Source organism: Sminthopsis crassicaudata, chromosome 2 (assembly GCF_048593235.1).
Source record: "Sminthopsis crassicaudata isolate SCR6 chromosome 2, ASM4859323v1, whole genome shotgun sequence".
Lineage (NCBI taxonomy): Eukaryota > Metazoa > Chordata > Mammalia > Dasyuromorphia > Dasyuridae > Sminthopsis > Sminthopsis crassicaudata.
In genome coordinates, this window is record NC_133618.1 from 639841754 (window position 1) to 639868214 (window position 26461).

At 35.5% G+C, this 26461-nt stretch overlaps 1 long non-coding RNA gene across 1 annotated transcript in view; it reads right to left on the bottom strand.

The window, feature by feature from the left end:
- LOC141553812 (uncharacterized) overlaps window positions 1-26023 on the bottom strand; it is a 121720-nt gene extending 95697 nt beyond the window's left edge. Inside the window, exon 1 of the long non-coding RNA XR_012485653.1 lies at window positions 25128-26023. This is a non-coding gene — a long non-coding RNA (uncharacterized LOC141553812). The remainder of the gene's footprint in view (window positions 1-25127) is intronic.
- Window positions 26024-26461: the final 438 nt, after the last annotated feature.

The following is a 26461-nucleotide window of genomic DNA, read 5'->3' on the forward strand; positions in this document are numbered from 1 at the left end:
GATTTGTCCACTTAAGTCCAACCAGCTTTAACCAGCCAACTAACAAAATTCTGAAAATCTGATAACAATGCTCATGACAATGATAAGGAAAGTATAGCTAGAGAAAATCATGTATCTGCAAAGGGAGCTCTCTACAGACCTCAGATTTTTAAAAGATGAGTAGAAGCAACTTGAAAGATATGCACAAAATAGTAGAGGAATAAAGGAATACACAAATGCTGTCAAAAAGATTTAAGCACAGAATGTGCTGATGTTTTTCAAAGTACTAAGGACAAAAAAAAGTTTAGTTCACTTTTCTAGTGGTAGATAATTTCTCTATTGGAAAAGGATTGTATTTTTTAAAACCTACATCCAGAGGAGAAAGAAAAATTTTTTAAAGTTTATCTTCTGAGCATAACACAATGATATGAGACAACAGGATACTCGGTTTATATTTTGTGTTGTTCTTTTCTGTCTTCAAGTTAAGAAGTATGGTGCAAAAATGTCTAACCATGATGGTGTATTTGAGAATCTTATGATCTTTACAGGAAGATTAAGTTGCTCTTGCTCACCCCCCACATTTGTTTTTATTGAACTGCTATTTCTTTCAAGTAACAATCTTCCTTTCATCTCAATCCAAACACAATGAAAAAATGTAATGACACTTCAGAGACAGATCAGTTCATCCTGCCAGCCTTCACTGCTGACAGTGAGCAACCCATATCTCAACACAATACTAAACCAGCTTGAGATTAATCAACAGATCTCAAATCCAGCAATGAGATCGGCGAGAGGAATGCCTGACTCCACACATGTAAAGAATTTCCCAGAAGAACAGATGAAATAGTTTGTTCAGCCCTGGGGAGAATGTGGAGCTTTCCAATGACATCCCCTGCATCCCAGGGCATTGCCAGTCATCTTGACTTGTGTCTTGCCACTAGACTTTGATGACTGGAAGAGAGAGTGAAATTGATGATGTTGTACAACTCTGTCTTACTTAAATTCAATATACATAAGAGTCAAGATAGCAGTCAGTGAGGACATGGATTCTGTTCAAAAACTAAGGATAAACAATAGACAAAACAGTTTCCTCCCTCTTATTCTTCTTTACCAGAATCTTTTAGAATGGGAAGGGCTTTCCTTGAGTCACATTATATACCTTTGCCAAGTGCTGCTCATGGAATCACTACGAGTGAAGGAAAATACAAAAGACTCATCCCTGAAAGCAGTAGTTTTCATCTTTAGTATCCTGATCTCCCTAGTGGTGTCTGAAATAGTCATAATCATAATACCTTTCACATGTTATGGGACAAATTGAAGGCCAAGATACATGAAGAGATAACAAGAAAGAATAGAGCTGTTTTAAATTAAATGGGTTGATAAAATGTTATAATTTATATCAAGATATCCTGAAAAACTTGGAGATAAAAGTTTTCAACCATTGTCAGTAATAAATAAGGAATCATGGGTAAAAAGAAAGACACAATAGCATATAACAAAAGATATCCTGCTCCTCAAAATGTAAAGAATTCCAAAATCTATAAAACAATGAACTTGATATAGAAAAGTAGAAAAATTCCAGGACTGATAAAGAGATGTATTGAGCTCTTAAAAAATTGAAAAAAAAATGAAGTGGTAAGTACTAGGAACTACTAGGAACAAGATATGGGAATTTAAATTAATTTAGGATCTTTGGTCATTTTGTATTATTGGACCAGAAAATTGAAATACGTAGTAGATGTAGTGAATCTGGATTTCATCAAGGCATTAGATAAAGCCTCTTATTATATCCAAAGTGGTAAAAGAGAAAAATTGTCATAAAGTAATAGTATAGAAAGGTAAGTTGGTGGCTGTTGAATAATTGTGCATAAATGGGTTAATCAGCTGTTAAATATCTACCTGTAGAGAAGTTGCTAGTGTTCTGTTACACAATTCTCCACTTAGCTCTTTTCTGTTACATGGTCATTTTTATTAAAAACTTGAATTGTGACACTGATTGGATGACTTTAAATTTCTAAACACAAAATCGAGGAGGATTAATAAATTGATATTAAGGTCTGGATTTGAAAATATAATGATGAGCCCATATGATAAAACAAAATAAGCAATAATAAGTTGGAGTAAAGGTAGAAGAAAGTGATATGAAATCAGATTGGGTTCCCCCCCAAAAAAAAAAGATTCAATATGTTCTCATTGACTGAAATAACAATGCAAACTTACTTCCATGTCTTTATTCAAACTATTATCTGTATTTAGAATGCTTCATTTCATCCCTTTACCTATACATTTATTGTAGTCTGACCCAAATGTCATCTCTACCTAGATGTCATGATCTCCTTGTTATTAATGACTTCCTGAAACATTATATCCAACTTTGTTCCATATTTTTCTACCACATGGATTGTTTAATATCATGTATCAACTTGTGTAAATTATGTCTTTTCCCATTTCTCAGATGTATGAGGTCAAGTTCTGTCTTCTCTATCTTTATATTTCTCAGTGCCAAGCAAAATATTCTGTACATTGTTATTTCTAGTATTTCTGCACTTGATTCTGCACTTTGAATGAGACTTCAATCAAGCAAAGATTTCAAATGCACTATGTAAAGCTTTATAGCTATTAATTAATTAGTGAATGACTATTGAGTAAATTACTGAATGACTCCAGAATGTGATTTGCTTGTTGAAAAGCTTACTTGCTATTAGGTATCAATGAAATGTCTAGAGGAAGAGTAAGGATAATCTCCCTGTCCTTTGGATTCATCAGTTCCGTCCCATCTAGAGTATGGTTCTCAAACTGGCCACTCAATTTTAAGAGGAATATAAAATTTAGGGGCTATAGAAAAGAAATATTACATGAGTTGATGAAGGATGTCATAACTACATTTAAAGAACAAAGGTTAAAAAAACTAGGAATATTTAGTCTGAGAAGAAAAAAGACTCGGAGGAAGTATGGTAGCCGATGTGAAATATCTAAAGGGCTTTAGGACAGAAGACTGATTGGGCTTGTATTATACACTCCAATGGGTAAAATTATAGTCAAAGGGTAAAATGTACTGTTGATTGATTGGTCTGGACACTGACATAGGAAACTACTGGCATGGTAACTCACTTTATACTACATATCAATGACTTATCTATGATTTACAGTGTTTAGGATTTAGCTAAGGCACTATGAGGTGGCTTTCCCAAGCTCACATAGAGAGTAGGTATGAATAGCAGAAACTGAATCCAAATATTCTTGGCACTAAAGTTGGTGCTGAGTTCACCATTGCATAAAGTTTTTCTTGGTAAAACAGAACCTCTGATTTTGGTGCAATAGAAAGAATTAGCAAATCAGATTCTGGCATTGATGGAATTAAATGCTTTTTGAGTCAGACCTTCATTATTGGAAGTACAAAAATAAATATAATTTTGTAGAGAGGATTTCTGCATTGAGTAGTATGTTTAAGAAGATAAAATCTAAGCTTTCTTATTCCTCTTAGATTCTATATCAATTTTGTAGCTTGTATAAACAAAACCTGAGACACCCACCTCTGTTAAGGGGTTTGGTGAATATTGAATAGGTTAACAACAAAGTGTTGCTACCTGCTTTTGAGGGCCTTGAAAAGTTGAGTTTCCAAAGTAGAAAAGCTCTTCTGCAACAAAGATTTTAAAATTAGTCAGGGGACAGATAAGCCAAATAGAGAGCAACTGTTGGCAATCTTGATGCTAGAGAAATTGTCAGTTAATATAAATAGTCCCTGCAAGGCCACTTATTCTAGTGATGGTCTGAGTTTAGTTCATGGTTTTAGAGAGTTAATTCCACACAGGGAGCATATGATATACATTTATTGGGATGTCAGAAGGAATAAGAAACTCATGATTTTCCTATCACATTCTACTGGACCTTTTCCTTCCCGTTATTTCACATATTCATAACCCTAATGATTCATGACCCAATGGGTCCTGAAATTCTTTGAAAAGATTATCTCACTCTCTTAGCCACCATTGAAAAACATCGCAAAAATGAATGCTTGTCATGTTTCAATACACTCAAATCAACTTGTCGCTTGCAAATGCATGGTGGGAATCAAAGGACTTCAGTTTGCTTCAAACTCTGCCACTTTCTAGCTATGTGAAATTGGGCAAGTGACTGAATATCTCTTGGATTCAGTTTTCAGTAAAATTGTGAGTTTGGATAAAGGTTGGACTCCAAAATCCCTTCCAGACTGAAATCTACAATCATATGATATTTTAATGAAAAGAGGACAACAGAACAAATGCTTTTCATTGAGTAGCCACTGATTCCAAACATAAATGCACAGCCCCAATGTCACTTAAAGAATCAGAACTCTACAAAAAAGAATTCCCAAGCTCCCCAAGTGTTAGTCCACTGTTCTCTGCTGGTTAAATGTTGTGGGAAAAGGGCAGTGTAGTGTTACTTCTGTGTGTATGTGTTTATGTGAGAAGGATTGTATTTAAGTATAGGGGAAAAAAAACTACTTCAATCCATTTTATTTATGAGAATATGCCTCAATCAATGAAAAGATTTCAAATACAGTAGGAAAAGTCTTTGTATCTATTGAATTAAGTGAAATGACTTCACAAAAGAGGCCTGTTCAAGTTGTCTAGGGGTGTGGTAATTCCTTCTATGCCCTGTATAAAAGTACCAAGTTGGATAGAATGAAGAATCTAGAACCTGGAATATATGCTTTTCCAGAACATCTGTGAGGAACAAAGATAATATTGAAGTGTGATAGAAGAGGAAGATAATCAAGGAGATCCATTCAGCTTATAAAAATTGGAGCAGAAGATTTAAACTAATGGAAGTCCCAAGAAAAAGTCAGTATCCCCCTCCTAGAGACTGTTTATAGACAGTTTAATGTAGTTTGCTGTTTCATCAATCAAATATTTCCAGTATATTGAGTTTTTCCTCAATCACAGAGACTAGAGATTAACTAGAAATAGATGCAATTGTAGAGTTAGGCAGAATTCTCAAGCTCTGCGTAAATGCAAGTAGTTTTTCCAACTGGGAACTTAAAAATGATTGTGGCTAAGCTCACAATTGTTTGTCTTAAATAAATTTCCTAAAGTCAAAGAGAAAGGAGTCACGTAGCCAAAGGGATAATTTTATTTTCCTTTAGGCTTAACATAACTTATTATTTAAAAAGCAGTAGCTCTATTACACAAAATGAATACATGTATATATGTGTGTGCATGTATATATATATATATATATATAAATTATTATTAGTCATATATATGTACTATGTAAATACATGTGTATATATATATATATATATATATATATATATATATATATATATATATATATATATACATGTGTGTATGTGTGTGTGTGTACATATTTTTAACTTTAGTTTTCTAATTTCCTACAAAGAAAGACTCTAGGTCTACAGCTTTGCCACTGATCTGTCAAGCAATGCAAAAATAAATCTTTACATTTCTCTACTATTTCCATGCCATTTCTCTTCTGCAAGATGAAAGTAAATCTTCCATAGTTCCCATTGTCCCCTCAGTTGACACCCCTTCCTTCTCTATCCCATCTCTTCTTTTACTTTTCTAGTCAGCATCAGCTCCCAGCCCTGCCCATATCCAACCTTTCAAGGGATGTGATATATTCTCCTCAAATACACAAAGGGGAGAGAAGTCATGAAAGGAGAAAAGACTAATGGAACTATATAATAATAATAAAATGAATTTAGAACTGGATTTGCACTTTGGAGGCCATTGAACTTACTTCCCTCATTCTACAGATGTGAACACTGAAGCAAAGAAAAATGGTGACTTGCCTAGGATTTCACAGCTAGGTAGGACATTGTTGAGATGAAACTTGAGTTTTTCTAATTCCAACTTCAATGCCTATTCACTCCACCATATTGCTTTTCACACTATATTTAAATTTGAGATTTCCTATTCTTATAACCAACATTAGAAATTTAGTCCTGGCTGTGTATTGTAAAGTAGATGACTTGAGGAAAACCTTCTCTTGTATGAGTGCCTCTAAAGTGCTGCAAGAGTGAGTTATGAATTCATCATAATGCAGAGAGAGAGATTATTTTTTTGAGAAGCAGCTTAGAAGGTTGGATGATTGAACATAGCCTTAGTTAGCACATGCTCATCCAAGTAGCTGTTTATTCATTTGTAAGGATTTCCTTCAACTATAGCACCAGAATTAGAAAGAAAGTACAGTAGCTAATGTTTAGCAGTTAATGGAAGTTCTGTGTCTATAATCAAATACAACCATTTATTGCAATAATTCAGACCAAAACACCAGAAATCAGCTATTTTGTTGAATCTAGTCAATCTAGACTAGATCTAAACCTATTTGCACACTTAGATTCTGAGAACATGGACATTTACTCTTTCTTGGTCTTGATTACCTTCCATTCCCTTAAGTTCCCTGGACCTCATTTTTTTAATCTGTAAAATTAAGTGCTTTCACATCTAGGACTATAATTGGGGGTAAGGAGTGGGCTTAACCATTATTAATAATTATGATCAGTTGCTTCATCCAAACAATGAGAGGATTGGAATAGATGGCCTCTGAGGTATCTTCTTAACTCTTGATAAGTAGTCTCTGACCTTCATCAAAAGTCGAAAAAGCTAGAACACTAAAGGTATACCTTTCCCTATATACTCTACCTTTCCAAGGGTGTAATTTCTCAGGTAAATGTTAAACTCATAAAGTTCAAATAAATTCAAAAGTCACTCAAATTAGATATCATGTCCCTGTACCAAGGGCTGAATTAATAAATAGATTGTCTGAAAACACAGACCATTAAACCAAAGGTTAAACTTTTTTAAGGGATGAAATATGGCCTTAACATTTAAAGTCCTAAGGCAATATTTTTGCATAGACCCACTCAAACATGCCTGCCTGAACATCCGTTTTTCAACAAAGGCAGAAAGTCCTATCTCTATCAGTTGCCCAAGACAGCTACTGAACTGACACAAACAATGATTTACTTTCTCTCTCCATTAAGGTCAACAACAGCCACTAAACAATGAAATTAATGGAATGCCAAAATGATTGTTCTAGAGTTCCCCAGAAACTCATTGAGAAATCTCTTATCCCTGAAAAAACTAAAAGATCTGGCTGAAGAGAAAGTACTCCCCTGAAAAACAGAAGGGAGGAAGCAGCAGGACTTAATTTCCATCCTATTTTGTTGAAATGTCAATGGTTTAGCAACCCAAAATGGCATCCAGTCAAAAGAGAGTGGCTCATCTCAGTTGTTTTGTTCTTATTTTTGGCCCATCCAGCCCTTATTACTTGTAATCAGTTTGGCTTTCAAGAATCTTGCATCCAGTATGGAAGGATCATATAAGTTAAGCATCTATCAGTGAAGCAACTCTTTTCCCCCAAGGGCATGAAATCCTGCTTGCTTTAAAAAAATTCTACCATGGAATTCAAAAATTTTTTTTAATTCTTCCAAACTTCAGAGATGTAGAATTTCATGTATTCTACAAAGACAACCAATGGATAGAATACTGGCCTTGAAGCCATTCCAGTCCTGACAGACACAACAGAGAACAAAAGAATTAGCTACAGTCCCTAATACACTCTAGAATGAAAGAACTAGACTTGAAAATACATAAAGAAAAGGAAAATATTCAGAAAAATTTCTAGTCCCAGTCCCCCATTTTCCAAATGTGTGAGACTGAGATCAAGGCCAAGAATACTCAATGATTTCTCAAAAATCACATGCTTTATAAATATGTCAAAGACATTTGAACTCAGGTTTTCTGAGTCCACTATACCAAACTCATGCTTTGAGATTTGCAAAACAATTCACCTATTGTAATTATCTCATCTGAGCCTCATAATTCTGTGAGGCATTGACTGCAAATAAAATTATCTCCATTTTTATATACTTCCACATATTTACCCTGTTATCCTGCCTGTGTGACTTCACTTAGGCCTGGAAATCCTTTCCCCACCATTTTTACCTACTAAAACCCATTAAAATTCAGCTTAAAAACATCTCCATATAGCCTTCCTTGGTCCAGATTCTTTCTCAAGACTCCTAATCATTCACCATTATCATAACTACCATCACCATCATCATCATCATTATCATTAAATGCTAATATCTATGGGGTGGAGGGCAATACTATGACCATGGGAAAAGTACTGTCTCTAGTCAAAGAATCTTGGATTTGAATCTTATCTCTGATGTTTAACATAGGTATCACCTTGGGCAGCTCACAATCTAACTGATCTTAATTTCCTTATCTTTACTCTAAATCGTCTTTGAGGTTCTCTCCAAGTTTACACCTCTGGTCTACTTTAAGGTCTTTGCTTTGCTTACATTATCTCTTTTAAACCTCACAAAAGTCTTGTAAAGTAAGTAATAAAGAATTTTGCAAATGAGAAAACTGAGGCACAGTAAAGTGGGTAAAGTTGTGAGGAGAAATTTGAATCTATGTCTTTCTTGAATATTAGACCAAAACTCTAATCATTGAGCAAATTTGGCCTCCTGACCATGCTTCCCAAACCTCAGACCACACATCTAGCACTCACTTTGTATTTCTTCTGTACAATTACTTATCATTTCTTCAATATTTATCATATATTATACACATGTTATGTGTTATATATGTCATAAGTTTATATGTGTATATATATATATATATATATATATATATATATATATATATATATATATATATATATATGGTATAGCTAAATGTTTTATCCCCCTATAAGGCCACAAGTTTTTATGAGAGCATATCTTTGTTGCCTTTATCTTTATGTCTCATTTTCTTAGGAGGCCTTGAAGTAGTTTGGACTACCTGATATAAAGTATGTGCTTGTGAGATGTCATTCAGGTTTGACTTGTAATAGCAAAGAACAATAGCTATCATGGATGTCTGCTTTAAGGCTCGCAAAGTACTCTACAATTATCTCATACTATCCTCACAACAGATTCAGGAAGTAGGGGCTGTTATTTTTCTCATTTTATAGATGAGTTAAAAGAAACAAGAAAAATCAAGTGTGAAAATGGTTGGCTTGTCAAAGTCACACAGCTAGTAAGTGTCTAATAAAGTATTTTAACTCAAAACTTAATGACCAGGTCTACTTTTCTTTGCTGCACCAACTACCTGGCTATTGAGGCTGTATTCCAATTCTCAAGTTCTGGGGAATCCCCCAGACCTAGTCCAATGTTCTGTCTACATTAAACTCTTAATGCTTAAAGTTGACTGGAGACATATGAATTGGGATGCCAACTATATTTGAAAGGAATCATGGGCCATCCAGTGAAAACAATCCAGTGATGGGGATTAGGAAACATGATTTCTAATCCTTTCTCTGAATTTTTTTAGCTTGTTTTAAGTGACACAATACTGAAATCAATGGCACACATGTAGCTTAATTAGGATAAATGATTAATAGTAGTATTCTCTCCCTTACTCTGGACATTTTTTTCTTTCGTATCTCAAGTTCTCCACAAGTAATCAAGGCAGCCATATCAGACAGCATTCACTCAGCATGTTGAGTGTATAAACCTGCTAAAATCCAGAGAGGTTCTTTACATAAACTGCTATGTTAACAAAGCCTTCTTCCTCTTGTACTTGCAAATTTCTTTACTTCAACCTGTGTGTGATTTTACATAAATTAATTGTTTTTGGTACATTACTTCAATAAAAGTTTATTAACCTATGTTTTAGGAACCTTTTAAAAATACTAAATATCTATATAACCAGTTTTCTTTACAATCCTATGTGTTTTCTGCATTTAAAAACACTATTCCCAGATGATAGCTATATTTTTCACCAGAGTGCCAAAGGTCCATGATTCTTCTCTATTGAGGAGATCTGTTTGGATTCTAATACTGGAATAGTTACCAAATCCTAGCCTTATATGATCTATAAATATGAGATTTATATTTATACACGGGAAGTACCTCTGGGTCAGTGATCTTTTTTAAATCAGATAATCTAAGAATTTCACAATTGGGCACCCTTATGGAATAGAATGCTGGGCTTGATTTAAAAAAGGTCCAAGTTCAAATCCAAACTCAGATACTAACTATAAAATCCTAGGTAAATCGCATTACCTCCATCTGCCTCAATTTCCTTAAATATAAAATCAAGAAAATAATACCATCTTCCAGGTCTGTTGGGAGGATCAAATAAAATAATAATTAAACGTGCTTAGCACAGTGCCTGACATGTAGTTAGTTGCTTATTAAATGCTTATTTCCTTTCTTCTTTTCCCCTTTGGGAAGGATATCAGAGGAATTTAAAGCTTATTTAATTCTATTGTCCTCCATAGTGTCATAGTTGTATCATAATACAACTTAATTGGATCCCCAAATATACTCCCACTCTTTCTACCTCTGTGACTTTGCTCACACTATTTCCTGTGCTAGAATATCTTCTTTCCCCCATATTATCTACTAATTCATCTTTTAAAGAAAGTCCATCTCAAATGTCAACTCCTCCAAGAAATTTTCTCTGTTCCTGGGTTGGCAATTATTTCCCCTCCTCAGACCTCAAATAGCTTCTTTATTTTCATCTCTCTAGTGTACCTAATAGGTAATATTGTATATCAGAGCTATAAAGACAAAGGGTCTTATTCTTCCCTAACTACTATCATAATAACAGCTCTTTAAGATTTAGAAAATGCATTATAAATATTGTCCCATATGATCCTCACAACAATCCCATGACATAGGTTCTATTATTACCTCCATTTTGTTAGATGAACATCTGAAACGGGTTGAATAACTTAAGATCATACAGCCAATAAATTTATAAAGCAAGAGTCAATTAAAGTCTCCCAAATCCAAGGAGTGAACTACTGTTTCATCTTTTTGTGGTTGTTGTTCTGATCTTTGTTCTCAAATTCAACCATCACATCAGGGAGGTGATGCCATGATATGCAAGTGAATTGAACTTAAATAAGGGAGCAGTATACAAGGTCACCAGCCTCTCTTTCTCCCCTCCCTAGACCTCTGAGTCCAGCAGCAAAATATAGATCAAGATGACTAGAGATGATCCTGGATGCAATTATTTAATAAATGTCTATCAATATTTGTGGCAGCCCTTTTTGTAGTGACTTGAAACTGGAAAATGAATGGGTGCCCATTAATTGGAGAATGGTTGGGTAAATTATGGTATATGAGTGTTGTAGAATATTATTGCTCTGTAAGAAATGACCAGCAGGAGGAATACAGAGAGGCTTGGAGAGTCTTACATCAACTGATGCTGAGTGAAATGAGCAGAACCAGGAGATCACTATACACTTCAACAATGACACTGTATGAGGATATATTCTGATGGAGGTGGATATCTTCAACATAGAGAAGATTTAATTCAGTTCCAGTTGATCAATGATGGACAGAAACAGCTACACCCAGAGAAGGAATGCTGGGAATTGAGTGTAAACTGTTTGCACTAGTGTCATTCTACCCAGGTTACTTTTACCTTTGGAATCCAATTCTTAGCATGCAACAAGAAATTTGTTTTTACACACATATATCGTATCTAGGATATACAGTAACACATTTACTATGTATGGGATTGCCTGTCATCTAGGGGAGGGAGTAGACAGAGAGAGGGGAAATTTTGGAAAAGAAGTGAATACAAGGGATAATGTTGTAAAAAAAAATTACCCATGCATATGTACTGTCAATATATATATATATATATATATATATATATATATATAATTATAAAATTAATAAAAACATCTAAAAATGTCTATCTTTTTATTTTATTAAGTGAAACTCCAAGAGTGTAGGGACTGTGCATCATGGAAAGACTAGCTCTCTTTCCCTGTGTCTGAAACAGTATTTTTCCTGTAGCGATTGGTTTTAAAAGCTATGTTGAATGAATGAACAAATGTTTGAAGTAGAACAAGGAGTAGAGAAAAGAAGTAGAGATTAGATAAAGAAGTATATAGATTACAGGAGGTAGAACATTCTTTTGTCATACTACAAAAAACCCAAAATTATTTGAAAGTTCAATAATAGTTATCTTATCCCCAAATTGTAGCTTAACCAAGGCTTATAATGGGAAAGAAATAAATGACTTTTTTGTAGAAATTCAGACACTTTTGGGTGTGGGAGTATTGTTCCTCATATAATACCCTCTCCCAATATCTCAGAGTGTGGGTGTTAACAAAGAAATCTTTGAGGAGGAATAGATAGTAGTTGGTGGCAAAGTGCAGCCCAGGAGATCTATGGAGCCCTGTGGAATCTGGAACAAAAGGCTTAGTCCCTTTTGTGAATAGTGGGGCCAATCAGCCTCACTTATAGACATATGTATTATTTTTAATCTTTCATTATCAAAAGAGAGATAGAATGGCTTAAATTCTTGAATTTTGAGATAGTGACTGGAGGTGGTCAAGCGGAAAGAATGCTAGGCTTGTCATCAGGAAGAACTGAATTGAAAACCTATTTCAAGATACTCAGTAGCTATATGATCTTGGATAAGTCCTCTCAGCTTCATATTCATTGTATATAACATTGTCCCTTAAGACTTGGGTTCAGATTATGATTCTGTTTTGAGTGACCTCAGACAAATGATTTTTTGTTTGTCAGAGCATATTTCCTCAACTGAAAAATAGGAGATTGCCTTCTGATATGCTTTCTGGCCATAAATCTTAGCATCCTCATGAACAAGATTCTAGGCCAAACAAAAATTAGTCAGGGCTCTATTAAGTATTGATTAGCTACTAAAGGCTAAAATGATCTGAAAATCTGAAAATGATCCATATTTCACTGTATCCTCTCTCTTACCCTTCCCAACATAGTTGATTAATCTATCTGGGACACCAAGTAGAAGCTTAGCAGCTGTCAGTCAAATGCTCATCCTCTCTGACACCTCAAGTTGATCTCTTTTCAAGTCTGTGGTTCTCTTTAAAGTCTCTAGGAGCTCTCCAACAAAAGGAATTGAGACAAAGATTGACAAAAATGAAAACCTTGCTAAATATGCATATTCATGAACCTCTTTCCAATCCACACCTATTATTGGATTCTCCAAGATGGGTCCTTCATCTTGTGAAAACAATTTGCCCTTCTCTTATTTCAAATGGAAAACAAATGGGAGAGATACTGGTTGATTTTTATATTATGGAAGAGGAAATTCATGGCAATGGCTGCCTCAATAAATCCTAATTGAATTAGCTCATATTAGCATGTGAAAGTGATCAAGATGAACTGGGTTGGAGGGGAAGAAGTTAGAGGGGGGCAATGCAAAATGAATGCAAATGATTTGCTTCTAGGAGATCTAATTGAATAAAGGGGAGGATTGAATTAACTAGGGAAGAATTAAGTGGAAATGACTGTAATTCCTAGTCAGTGCACCATGTGAATAAAATAGACTTATGACAACAGGCATCTCAAGGTAGTTTTTCCCCCCTCACCTATGAGCACAAATTTGTAGGAACAAAGAGATCTGGATGGTTCTAACAACTCAATAATTGCAGCTGTCTTATTTATTTGGCCTTTCCAATGACCACAATGAAAGGTATATATTGAATATAAATAATTGGCTTACCACAACATTCTCCCCAGGGTGAAATTGATATACCTCTTTAAGGCTTATATTAAAAAAAAAGTTGTACAGTATGAGAGGCAGGGGCGCAGAACGATGAGGTCTGGACTCAGGCTCTGAAGATGTATCCTGACTGTTATCAACAACAGCTGTTTGAATGATGATATACAGCTGGATGGACAATGCATAAAACTGGTCTAACCATTCAGAGATGTGAGATGGGTATTATAGGTAAACAATGAACTGGGCCCAAAATTAAATAGGAATGGCAGCATCTTTGGGAATGTCTTCATTATATTATGTCAGGATTTCCTGAGCTGGGGCCAATTGGGCACAAAGGAAAGAATAATGGGCTTGGAACTAAGGGGACCAGAGACAGTCACCATCTCTGCTGCTCTGGCAAGTCATCTCCTCTGCCTGGACCCCTATTCCCTCTGCAATACCTTATCTGAAATGCATCAGTGCCTTCTGAGGACAAGCTTTGCTCTAGACCTACAACCTGATCCAGTGCTTTTGCTACACATAAGCAGGACCAAAAAACAAAACACACGCACACACACACACACACACACACACAAACACACATATATAAACATATATACATATATTCATTCACAAACACACACATTCATATAATACACATGCACACATGCACATACATATACATGTACGTACATATAGAGACACACACACAAACACTCCCCACACTTCATTATCCTTTCTCTCTTGTCATTGACAGACTTCTCAAAGACAACTTTCAATGATAAGAGAAGTTGAGGAAGTAAATATTTCTCGCAGTATTAAAATCACTAGCATCAATTTTCAAAGCAACAGAGATTAAAGTGATTGTTTCCAAATATCCACATTGCCTTTCTCAGGGCATCTCATCTTCACTGGTACTACTGCTTTGGATCTTGCTACCACAGCCAAATCAATGAAATTGCTTATTGGAATTACTTTCTTTTTTATCACAACATCACTATAAAACAAAACAAGTCCGCTTCTAAAAATCAGGCACAAGTGAAATAACATAAGGATGGGTAGGCTTGGAATGAATGAATTTTTCTTGGCCATCGCTTTCAGCTATTTCAAATCTGCCAAACTGAAGCTGAAAATTTGAAGATGGGGACTATGCAACCACAGTGTTATCCCATATCAATTAGGTGGCCCAGTGGATTGTGTGCCTGGCCTGGAGTCAGGAAGAACTGAGTGCAAATATGGCTGCAGTCATTAACACATTGCATGGCTTTGGGCAAATATCTTACTCTGTCTCAATTTCCTTAACTGTAAAATGGAGGTAATTATAGCACCTACTTGCCATGATTGTTGTGAGGATCAAATAAAATAATATTTTTAAAATGTTCACCATAGTGCCTGGCACATAGTAGGTGCTATGAAAATATTAGCTATTATCATTAATCATTGTCCTCATCATTACCTCTTTTTATTTGGTACCTGAATTGCAGTAGGCTGTCCAAACATAAAGATCAGCATTTATATCTATGTTAGCCTTCACTAGACAGATCACATTCCCTTATTTGTGAATTTCTCATTTCTCCTAAAGCTCAGTATCCCCATCTGGAAATGGGAAAAGGGACAAGAGAAGTAAATAAGCCATTCATAATCTTCCCTGCCCACCCACTTCTCTTTCACAGTCTGAAGTGTCAAAAATACATTTATTCTTGCTCTCCTACCCCACAATGGATGCACTATCCGGCTACCTGCAAATACAGCCTAGCTGGGCATTGGCCAATGACAGACAGCCAATCCTGAGATTTGCATGAGTACAAGTTTGGGTAAGAGTATGTCCAAGAGCTATGGACTACAGTCAAAGAAAATTCATTCATTCCCAGGTTAAAAGTCTTCAAGAAGGAGAATAACTCCAAATCCCTAAGCTTTATAGATGATAAGATTTAGATTTAAAAGGCTCCTAAAAAGGCTTCTGGTCCAAATTCCTCATTTTTTCATACAGAGAAGTTAGAGACCAAATAGGTAGGATGGCTTGACTGTGAATGAACATGGTCACTACCTGGCAGAGCCAGAATTTAAATCCAACCCATCAGAATCCAATCCTGCTCTTGATTCATCACTCTGCGTTGCCCATGAATTTTCAATCAGAACTAGATGAAGCAAAAGACAATGGATGTGGGAGATCAGCATCTCAGGCACTGATGGACAAACAAACCTGCAGGGATGAATGATAAAAAGCAGAAATGAAGGCTAGTTGGCAATCCCTCTTTCAGGGATTAAAAGAGGAAAACTTGAAGCCAGAAATCTGAGGACTAACAGATGTGGGTTGAATTTACAGGAATGGGATCAAAATTGAAATAGATCTATATAGTATAGGGGGCAGCTACATAGAGCAATGGATAGAGTGCCAGGCATGAATTCAGGAAAACATGAATTCAAATCCAACCTCAGATATTTATTAGTTGTATGATCCTGGGCAAGTCTTTAACCCTGTTTGCCTGTTTACTCATCTGAAAAATAAGCAGAGAGTTATTCTAGTATATTTGCCAAGAAAACCTCAAATGGGCTCATAGAGAGCCAGACATGACTGAAATAACCAAATGACAACATAGTATAGAATCCAGAGAATAGATAAAAAGTAGAATACTGAGTTTCAAAGTCTCTTCGTGCAAACAAAAAACTCCTGATATCCTTGACATTTTATATTCTTTCCATTTCTCTCTTCTATACCCATATTCATCCACTTAGGACAACAGAATCAAATGATTCAGTTACTGGAATCTTTGGGTACCCTGTCCCTTCCTTCCCATTAAAAACAGTACAGAATAGTAGATATGTTGTTGGCCTTGGAGTCCAGAAGATCAGGCTTCAAATACTGTCTTCCTACCTTGGTGAATCAAAATCTCCATGTGATTCAGCTTTCTCATTTTTGAAATAAGAGGTTTTGTTTTCAATGTTCTCTAAGATTCTTTCTAGTTTAATATAATGCTCTTAGGATTAAAGTCCATCCAAATTTCAATCATAAAATCACTGGATATGAAGCCGTTCTTCCTAATGCACCCCAAAATTGCATTAGATTAGATTGGGGTTTTATTATTTTTTGTCTGCTATTTCATACTGCTGATCATATTGTTTGTAGCACATTAAAATACCAAAATCTTTTTCAGGACAGCTACTAGCTGATCATTCTCTCCTTTTTTATACTTTTGAAGCTGATTTTTTGGTACTTAGCCATGATATTTTTACATTCATACCTAATGAGATTCAGGCCCATGCAAGATTGGTAGATTCAGCCCATATTCTAGCCTGTCAAGATCCTTTTAGATCTTCCCCCCATCTCTATATGTTAGCTATCACTCTAGCTTTCTGTAATTTGTAAATTTGGTAAGCATGCTATCCATGAATTTATACAATTTTAGACAACATAGAGCTAAATACAAATCTCTGGGGAACTCCACTGGATATGTTTTGCCATATTGACACTGAACTATTAATAACTGCTCTTTACATTCAATCATCTCATCTCTGAATCCATCCACATGAATTGTTGTCTAATCCTTTCTATTGTCTCAACAAGAATAGCATGAGATACTTTATCAAAAGCTTGACCAAAATCAAGTTAACCTAGAGTTAACATAACAATTAGTTTACTAATTTAGTTAAATTTAAAAAAGGAAATTAGGTTGTTCCTGTATAACCTGTTCTTGATAAAGGTATTCCATCTTTTTTTTTTTTTTTTTTTGGTAACCACAATAGGTATCTAGGAAGTAGTTAGAAATATGGGATTAAAATTTAGGATTTATTTGTATAAATTTGATGGAAACCATAAATGTAGATGGTCTTCCACACTCCTATGCCAGAGAATATGCAGAGAGAGGAGAGAAAAGGACCCAGGACAGAATGGAGAAGGATATCTACATCTAGGACAGAAAAAAAATGAACCTCTGAAAGATAGTGAGGAGGGTGATCAGATAGGGTGCAGATAGGGATGAAGGATACCACATCACATTGTCTCAAGCAGATTATCTCTCAGCAGAACTGGTCAAACAAATCAAAAGTTGGAGAGATATCAAGGAGAAGTCCTGAGAAGAAACTATTACATTTAACAATTAAGTGACTTTGGATTACCTCTTTTTTTTTTTTTTTAATTAAAGCTTTTTAGCTTCAAAACTTATGCAGGGATAATTTTTTAACATTAACCCTTATAAAACCATATGTTCCAAATTTTCTCTCCCCTTCTCCCAAACCTCTCCCCTAGATAACAAGTATGAATTACCTTTCAAAGAGAAATTTCAGTAGAATATGAGGTCAAATGCTAGTTCGTATCTTTTAGCAAGCAAGCAAAGAAAGGCAGCAGGTGTAGACTGACTTGTCTAAAGGTTTAGTGAGGAAGAAAGGAGACACTAGAAAAGAACTTGACAAGATAAAGGAAAAATTTTTTCTATGGATAAGGAAGTTCAAATAATTTTCTTTCTCTATTCATCTTAACTCCCCTTTTTGATTATCAAGTAAAGTATCATCCACAGATTGATAAAAGCATAGATTTAGTCAGAAAGGACCTTTCAATCCCTCCAGTTCAAGCCCCCAATTTTACATTTGAAGATATTAGCTTGTTTTTAAGTCACACATGACAGAGTCAGGATCTGAACCTGAAACTGGCTGAATTGTAAACTCTTTCCATTGCACTATAACTCCATTGCAGTATAGTTAGTCCAAGGTTTTACCATGTGCCTAAACACTCCAGTGTCTTTGGCAAGGAAATCCCAAGTGGAGACAGATATCAACTCAATAACAACAAATTTGTGCACATGTGTGTGTATGTATATGTGTGTATACATATACACATACATACATACATATGTATATCCATAGACACATATATATGTGTACATCGCCTATATATATGCACACATACGTGTCTATGTGTACACTACAAGTATTTTCTACACATACATTCCTCCCAATCAAAGCTCTAAAAGTACTCCTGACAGAATGAGGTTGTGGATATGTTTTTATCTAGCTGCTTATAAAAGCTAGAACTTCCTCATTTGAATGAAACCAAGAAGGAAGGAGAATAAGGTCAAGTGGGTGGAACCTTTCCCAAAAGTCTTTGTTTACCACATCACAAGCAGCCTGGAAACAGCTGCAGAATACTTGAGACATCAGGCAGAGCATGATAGGCATAAAGACTGAGTTCTCTTTGGCCAATCCCTAATATACTTACAAGTTATTTCAAGTGAAAGAAAGCAGTAACTTGGAAGAAACAGAAATGGTTTCATTGAAATGTGTATTGCAAAGGGATTTTAGAAAGGAGGCAAGATGAGATTGCAGTCCACTTATAGAGGAATCTGCATGACAAACACCCCCTCTGGTCAATTTAGATAGGTAAACTGAACTGAAAAGAAGAGAACAGGAAAGGTAGTGTTATAGGTGTGAAATAAAACTTGAAATATAATTGGGGTCAAACTAGACGCTGAGGATTGTATATTTTACCATATGGGCACTAAGGAGTCACTGGAAATTTTTGAGTAATACAATGGCAGGGGAAAAATGTCTTTTAGAAATATCAATTCTATAGCTTTATGGATAATAGATTGGAGAAGGAAGGAACAAGAAAGGAGAAGACCAATTTAAAATCAACTGCTTGGTTCCCAAGGGCTATGAGTAAATACCAAGTGAAATGATCTATTATTTCAACCTTCAAAATTGTGATCCTTCAGTTTTCTAAGTTTTGTTTTGTTTTCAGAGAATCAAAACAATAGCCACTTGATTTTTTTTTGCAATCTTTATTTTTTTCTTATATAACAATGCAATCAATTGGTTGGCTCAAAATTAGCAATCTGTATTGCCTACTGAATGTCTCCTGTCTAGATCCAATCTGCCCTACTCTTCCTGTGTCTCCCCTAACCTGCTTTGTACCCCTTCGGTGTTTTGACCTGTTCAACATGCTTCCTTTCTATATCCTGACCTGACCCATCTACTTCTCTTGTCTATGCAATGGCCTACACTGTACCCATACTTCAAACCGCATTTATTAGGCAGGTCCAAATTCAATTTTAGAGTAACATTTAACTTTGGCAACTTTGAAATCAATGGCATAATTTAGAAAATGTAACATTTCTCTGTGTTTATTTTTATGTCAAAAATAAATCTCAATAGAATTAAGATTTATTCATGACTCTAAATCTAATCTATTCTGCCCTAGTTTATCTGGAGACAATGCATCAAAATTGATACTCAGTCTCCAGATCAAGAGTACCGGAGTAATTGAAGGTTGCCGCTTCCTAGTTTCTCTATTGCTGTGCCAACAACTGATGAGGAAAGGAGTGGGGAGAAAATAATTAAAATGTCCGGGGACAACACAAGATGAAAAATGGATCAATCAATCAATCAATAAACATTTATTAAATGCTTCTTATATGCCAGACATTGTGCTAAATGCTAGAGATACAAAGACAAATCAGTTTCCATCTCAAGGCATTTGCACCTAATTGGGATAAAGAGTACCTGGAGGGTGCTTGTTTCTGGGAATCTCTCCATAGGAAGGTACCTTAGAGGGCATTTCAATGGGACTAAACCAAAATTTCCTTCTATAACATATTCCCAAAAAGACTTTAAATAAAACAGACTCCACTGACCCCTGAGGTAGTCCATTTTATTTTGATATAGTTCTAATTCTTATAGTAATAACTATTTATTAAATAGCTCAGTACTTTGCTCCATACTTGAGGTGCCAAGAGAGACCAAAACAATTCCTGCTTTCAAGGAATCACAGTCTAATAGATCCAACAATGTAGAAATCATCATATACGAACAAGATAATATACAAAACAAAGTGGAAATCATGTTGGAGGATAGGCTTTATCATTAAGGAAGAACTAGAAAGTCTTCATGGGAAAGGAAGGACTCGGGCTAAGACTTGAAAGAAGTCAGTGAGGTGGAGCTGAAAAGACACAGGTTAGGGAGGCATTCAGTGAAAATTTATTGAGTTAGGAAATAGATTGTCTTGTGGGATAAAGAGCATAGTAGTGTCACTGAATCATAGACTGTGGAGAAAAGAGTATAATGCAAGATGACAGGAAAGATAGGAAGAAGCCAGAATATGGAGGGCTTTAAAACCCAAAAAGAGGATTTTATATGTGAACCTGTTGAGATAATAGAGAGCCATCAACTTTATGGAATTGTAGGACATGAACCTTTGGAATGGAGATATTTCTTAGACATACACATGAAATGACTGGAATACTTCCTTCTCAGTTCTGCCTCTTAAAATCTCTTACTTTCTTGAAAACAGTGATCAAACATCACATTCTAGATTAAGCTTTTTTTGTTTCCCTTCAGATGACTGTTCCACCCTTTCCTACTCACCAAAAAAAAAAAAAACAAAAACAAAAACAAAAAACCCAAAAACCTTGGATTAATTTTGTTTATACTTAAAGGTGGAGGCAGAGAGGTAGTACTGTGAACAGAGCACAGGGGAGCCTGGAGTCAGAAAGAAGAGTTCAAATTTGACCTCAGTCTATTACTAGTGTATGATCCCTGTGATTCAGTTCTTTTTCTGTAAAATGAGCTGCAGAAGAAAATGACAGACCACTCCAGGATCTTTGCCAAGAAAACTCCAAATAGACTCACAAAAAGTGAGACATGAGTGAAACAAATGCCCAGCAAGTAAAGGTAGAAATTCTCTACTCTCATCTCAGTTAATATAACAGCAGGTCCAGACACCTAAATTTAATCAATCAACCAATCAACAGGGTAAACTGCTTCAGAATGCTAAGGAACTCCGCTGAAATATGTGAATAAAGCTTCCTTGATATAAAAGGATTCTAATATTCTGACCAGTGGATGAAAGTACTTAATAACAAATAAAACCATCTTGTTACTCAAAGAATCAGATACAACTCAGAGCCAATGGGTAAGTTCAACATTCCAGCAGTGAGGAATCTATTTTGGGAATTGAGGACTCCATTTCAAAAGTTGAAGATAAGCCACCAGGAGGGAATAGGAACAAAGAGAAAATTCTCTCTCATCATCCCTCCTTTGACCTAGAAATTGGGAAGAAGAATGGTTAACCAAAAAAAAAAAAAAAAAAAAAAAAAAAAAAAAAAAAATGAATTCACCTGGCATTAGGGAGACTTAATTAGTGGGCAAATGAATATTTAATGATTATTTGTGGATTGAAGTCCAGAGTGCTAAAACTTCTGGTGTGGAAAATTCCAAAACAGATCAAGCATTGATCTGTAAACCATAAGAGGTTTAGAATTACCTTAGGTATACAGATAAATTTAGTGACTCTCATACTCACATGACTAGGGTATTTCAGAGACAATATTTGAACCCAAGTCTTGCTTACTGTGATTGTCTCTCTATTCGTTATTTTATGCTACCATAATTTTCTAATTTATTATTTACTTATTTTAGCATTCTTTTTTTATTCTTTTTTTGAGTTCCAGATTCTTTCTCCTCTTGATGAGGTGTGAGAAAGTAGCAATTACTGAGAAACCCTAAGGCTATCTAGCTTTGGGAATGCCACTAAGGATTCTGGCCAATAGCAGTAATTTAAGACGGATTCTGTTGGTCACTAAGGCTTAGAGCTAATGATGGGAACTACCCACTCCTGCTACTCTGAAATTGTACCTCTAAACCATAAATTAGCATATCAACCTAAGCTTTGCTTCTCTTTCCTATAAAGTTATCTTTTTGATTCTGACTCTTTGCTAAAAACCCCTTTGTCAAGTAATAAATCTTTGCCCCTTAACTTGGAGACTGTGTGCAAATTCTTTCACCAAAGTCTCTCCACCAATCAGAGGGACCCTGAACTTGTTAGGGTGTCTTATTCCTCAAAACTCTTTTCCCTTCCTTACCTACTGTGAAGGCAAGTAATATGCTCTCAATTATACATATGGAATTATGTTATGCTACTTTAAAATTAAGCTTTAAAATTATGAGTTGGATATAAAAGATGTTCCATGATACCACATATTTAGATATAGTTTAATTTAAAAAGATATTATTTCTTGTTAATTTTTCTCATACCATGCTAATGGCACTGAAATAGATTAATAATGCAATATGATTTACCCTGAGAAAATAATCCCTTTTATAAAATCTGCCATATACCATACTATCCACTTTAAGCAGTGTTGCTTTTCACTTGATAACTTGGGGAATGAGCTCAAGGAAAGCCACATAGAGGTACCCTAAATGTCCAGTCTGTTGGACAACAACCATTTCTTAAGACTGTTATGAGCTGAGAACCATAGTAAGCCCTCTGGATAAAAAGGAAAGCAAATAACAATCCCCATCCACAAGGAGCTCAAATTCTAATGATAAAGATAACATGTACACATAAAATAAGTACAGAATAGATGGAATATAACCTCAAAGAAAGGCATTGGCAATGAGAGCAGAAAGATGGACTGAGAAAGACTTGCTATAGAAGATATAATTTAAGCTGTTTTATAGGAAGCCATCTTTTTCCTTGGAAGGAAAAAAAGTCTTGCCTATTCAATCGGAAGATAGAAAGATGCCCTTCCTCAGGATAATGATGTACAAAACACCCAGTGCATCAATGGCTCTTGTCCTGGTTCATCTAACATCTATCATTGTATATGTCAGTCATGAGCCCAAAGTTCCAGAATTAGAAAAAAATGTACTTAGTTGAAAGACTGTGGGGAAGTATAATGTCTGATGAAAATGGAATTTAGCCTTAAACTCTTTATACCCAGAGCAAGTCTTCAGAAAATGTTGACTACCCTTGAAATACAATTTTAATCACTATGTAGATATCAAAGTTTATGGGAATTAAGGTAAGTCATTTACCTCCATAGACCTACTTCCTCATCTATAAAATGTGAGTACTGAAAACCAAGTAATCTGATCTTTTCTGGCCCTAAATATCTAATACTATGACCCTGTGATCCATTTAATTAAGGGGCTGGCCACCTTAGATCTCCAAGAGCTTTTCTGGTTTGTTTCTTCAAGTCCATTTGGAAGGCATCTTGAATTTTTCATAATTTCAAAGGGAAATGAGAAAGAAGCCCTGGTAGCTGGCTTGCTCTGGAAATTCAAAATGGTCATTAGAACTGGAGCATCTCTCTTCAAAAAATCAAACCAACTTTTGTCAATACTTCAGGGATCTGTAATTACATAAAAGCAGCTCATAAACCCTTCAAGCTACATTTGCTGAACCCTGAAACTGACCAGTTTTGTAGGGATTTATAACAGAGGGGAAGATATAGGAAGGACATAAGCTTCATCTTTTGAAATTAAAAGTGAAGGACATACAGCTTCTAGGAAAAATACAGCAGTAATTCTGAGGATGCCAAACCTTAGGAATGCTATTGTCAATGATCTTAAAGTCTCCTGGGTTTAGAAATATGGTCCTAGAAACTTTGATGACTGCCAGACTGCCAAACAAATGGTGAGATATATACCAGCCCACTCCTCAGTTCTATATCTGGGCCACAAAATTAGCATATCAGCGACATGAAGAACCAGATTTCTCTGACCTTTCCTATAAATTTATCTTCTTGCTTCGGATTCTTTGCTAAATCTTTTTGGAACTTAGCCTGCTTTAATTGGCTTTATAATTACCATAAACTTTGTTCCTTGATTTAGGGATGGGTTCAAGACTGCAAATTCTTTTGAGACACCTTGGGACACCTGACCATGACCCTGACCTTTTAGGATCTTCTTTTGAACCTCAACATAAGGATTATTCTCTTTTTGTTAGATGTAATGTTCTGTTGTCTCTAGAAACTGCTGATTGGGAGGAGATCTGCTGTCTCAACTCAATCTCCCGGCCAGACTCTTCTTCCTCCAGAGAGCTGTCCCAACTCTGACCTAGAGTAGACTCACTCCTCCTGGCCCAATGTTGTCTCTTTTATCCTCCCAGAGAAGGGGCGTGTGAGAACTCAAGGGCTTATGGGAAAATTACTTCAACCAATGAACTTGCTCCTTTTAAAGGTTGTGTAAACTCCTTTTCATATGTAAACTCCTCCTCAGAAGTTCAAAGGGGTAAACTCCCCTTAAAGGCTGGAACTAGAGAATTGTTAAGTACTGACTTAGCACTTAGTAAGAACCTAACAGATATTTTCTGTTTGGGGCCTAGAAGGCAGAACCCAAATTAATTGGAGAAGAGGAGGAAGGACAAAGTTTTCTGGCTTTTATTATGTAGCCATCAGCTAAAGAACTTGCTCCAAGACAATAGTTATGGGATTGAACTAGGAATTGCTAATCCCAACCTCATCAAAAGGAAGCTGGGAAGGAGAGGGGGAATGCTTCCTGAGCTATCTAGTTGTCAGATACTATGTCCTATGTAGGTGAATTCAAGCAGAACAGAGGGAGGAATGAGATAAGCCACTGAGAACTGGGTTAAGAGACTAAGAAAAGCCTTAGGCAGAATGTTGTATGAATGAAGAATTTTTAAAGCATTTTTAAAAGTCATCCTTGATTTTTGCAAAGATAGACAACTTTAGATTTTTTAAATTAATATTTTAATGGATTGGTAAAATGTGTTACTTCATGATAACAAACACACACACACACACACAAATGGCCCCCTACTTTCCCTGGGAAAATAATTTAAACAATCTAATCTAATAAACATATATTAAGTACCAATGTCACAAGCACAAGGGAAATAATATAAAGAAATATAGGCCTTACCTTCAGGCTTCTTACGATTTAAGGGGCAAGTCAACACACAAAGGAAAGCTGACAACTGGATGTATCTTGTTCTATTGAGTTGAAGTCTTATTCTATTGAGTTGAAGACCGGCAAAATAGCTAATGCAAAGTAAACAAATGCTTTTAGTGACTTGTTGATTTTGTTTCTATTACTGTGAACATTCTGTATGTAGCCTTTCTGTACATATTTGTTTGAATGGTGATGTGTCTTCTGTTAAACTGGGAGCTGCTGAAGGGCAGATACTATCTTGTTTCTTTGTAGCATATCCAGTAATACACACATAGTAAGTGCTTAATAGTTACTGTCTAAAAGTAAAATAAATCTGGTGAGGGCAAGGCCAGTTTCATTTTTTGGCTTTGTATTCCCACGGCTCAGCACAATACCTAGTATCAATAGGTCTTTAACAGGTCCTTGGTATATTGGATTAATTATTATTTTTTTAAGTTCTGGTTTCTTCACTCTGCATACTTTCACAATGTCTTTTTTTTTTTTTTACCCAGTTCTTTCTCTTTATTCTTCAGCATTCTTAAGATATAGCAATATTTATATTTACATTGAGTCTACATTTTCTGTTGTGATACTGGAGCCACCTTCCAGTGGCTTCTGGGGATCCAACTCAGACCAGCAGAACAGATCCCTTCATGTGAGAGGATGATTGATGATGATGATGATGATGATTGATGATGATTGATGATGATGATTGATGATGATGATGATGATGATGATGATGATGATGATGATGATGATGATGATGATGATGATGATGATGATGATGATGATGATGATGATGATGATGATGATGATGATGATGATGATGATGATGATGATGATGATGATGATGATAGGAGACTGAGAGGTAGTTGAAGTTCTCTGACCTATCCACTGAGAGGCAGGTACATTCTCTGATCTCTTTCCTATTCCCTTTGCCTCCAATTTATTTCATTCCCAGTCCACAAAAAACACCTGGGTCAGTAAGGGCTGCTTTGTACTCTTTCAGATTTTATGATTCACAGCTGTGGAGGTTCTTGGAGAATTGACTTGCCCCTTCACTATGCATGGTCCTCATTTTTTTCTTTCTAGATCTTCATCTCCACAAAGAATACTGGTAAAGTTTTTGTTTTTGTTTTTGTTTTTTTTGTTTTTTTCCCCCTAACTACTACTACTACTATTAGTTAGTAGTTTCAGATACTTCTTGTCATGGAATCTCTGATTCAAAGGGCATGGAAAATTTAGGAACTTGCATTATTTTAAAGTGTTATCTGGAATGGACCAACCAACTCAGAATTCCACTCGCAGTGAATTAGCATGCTGTT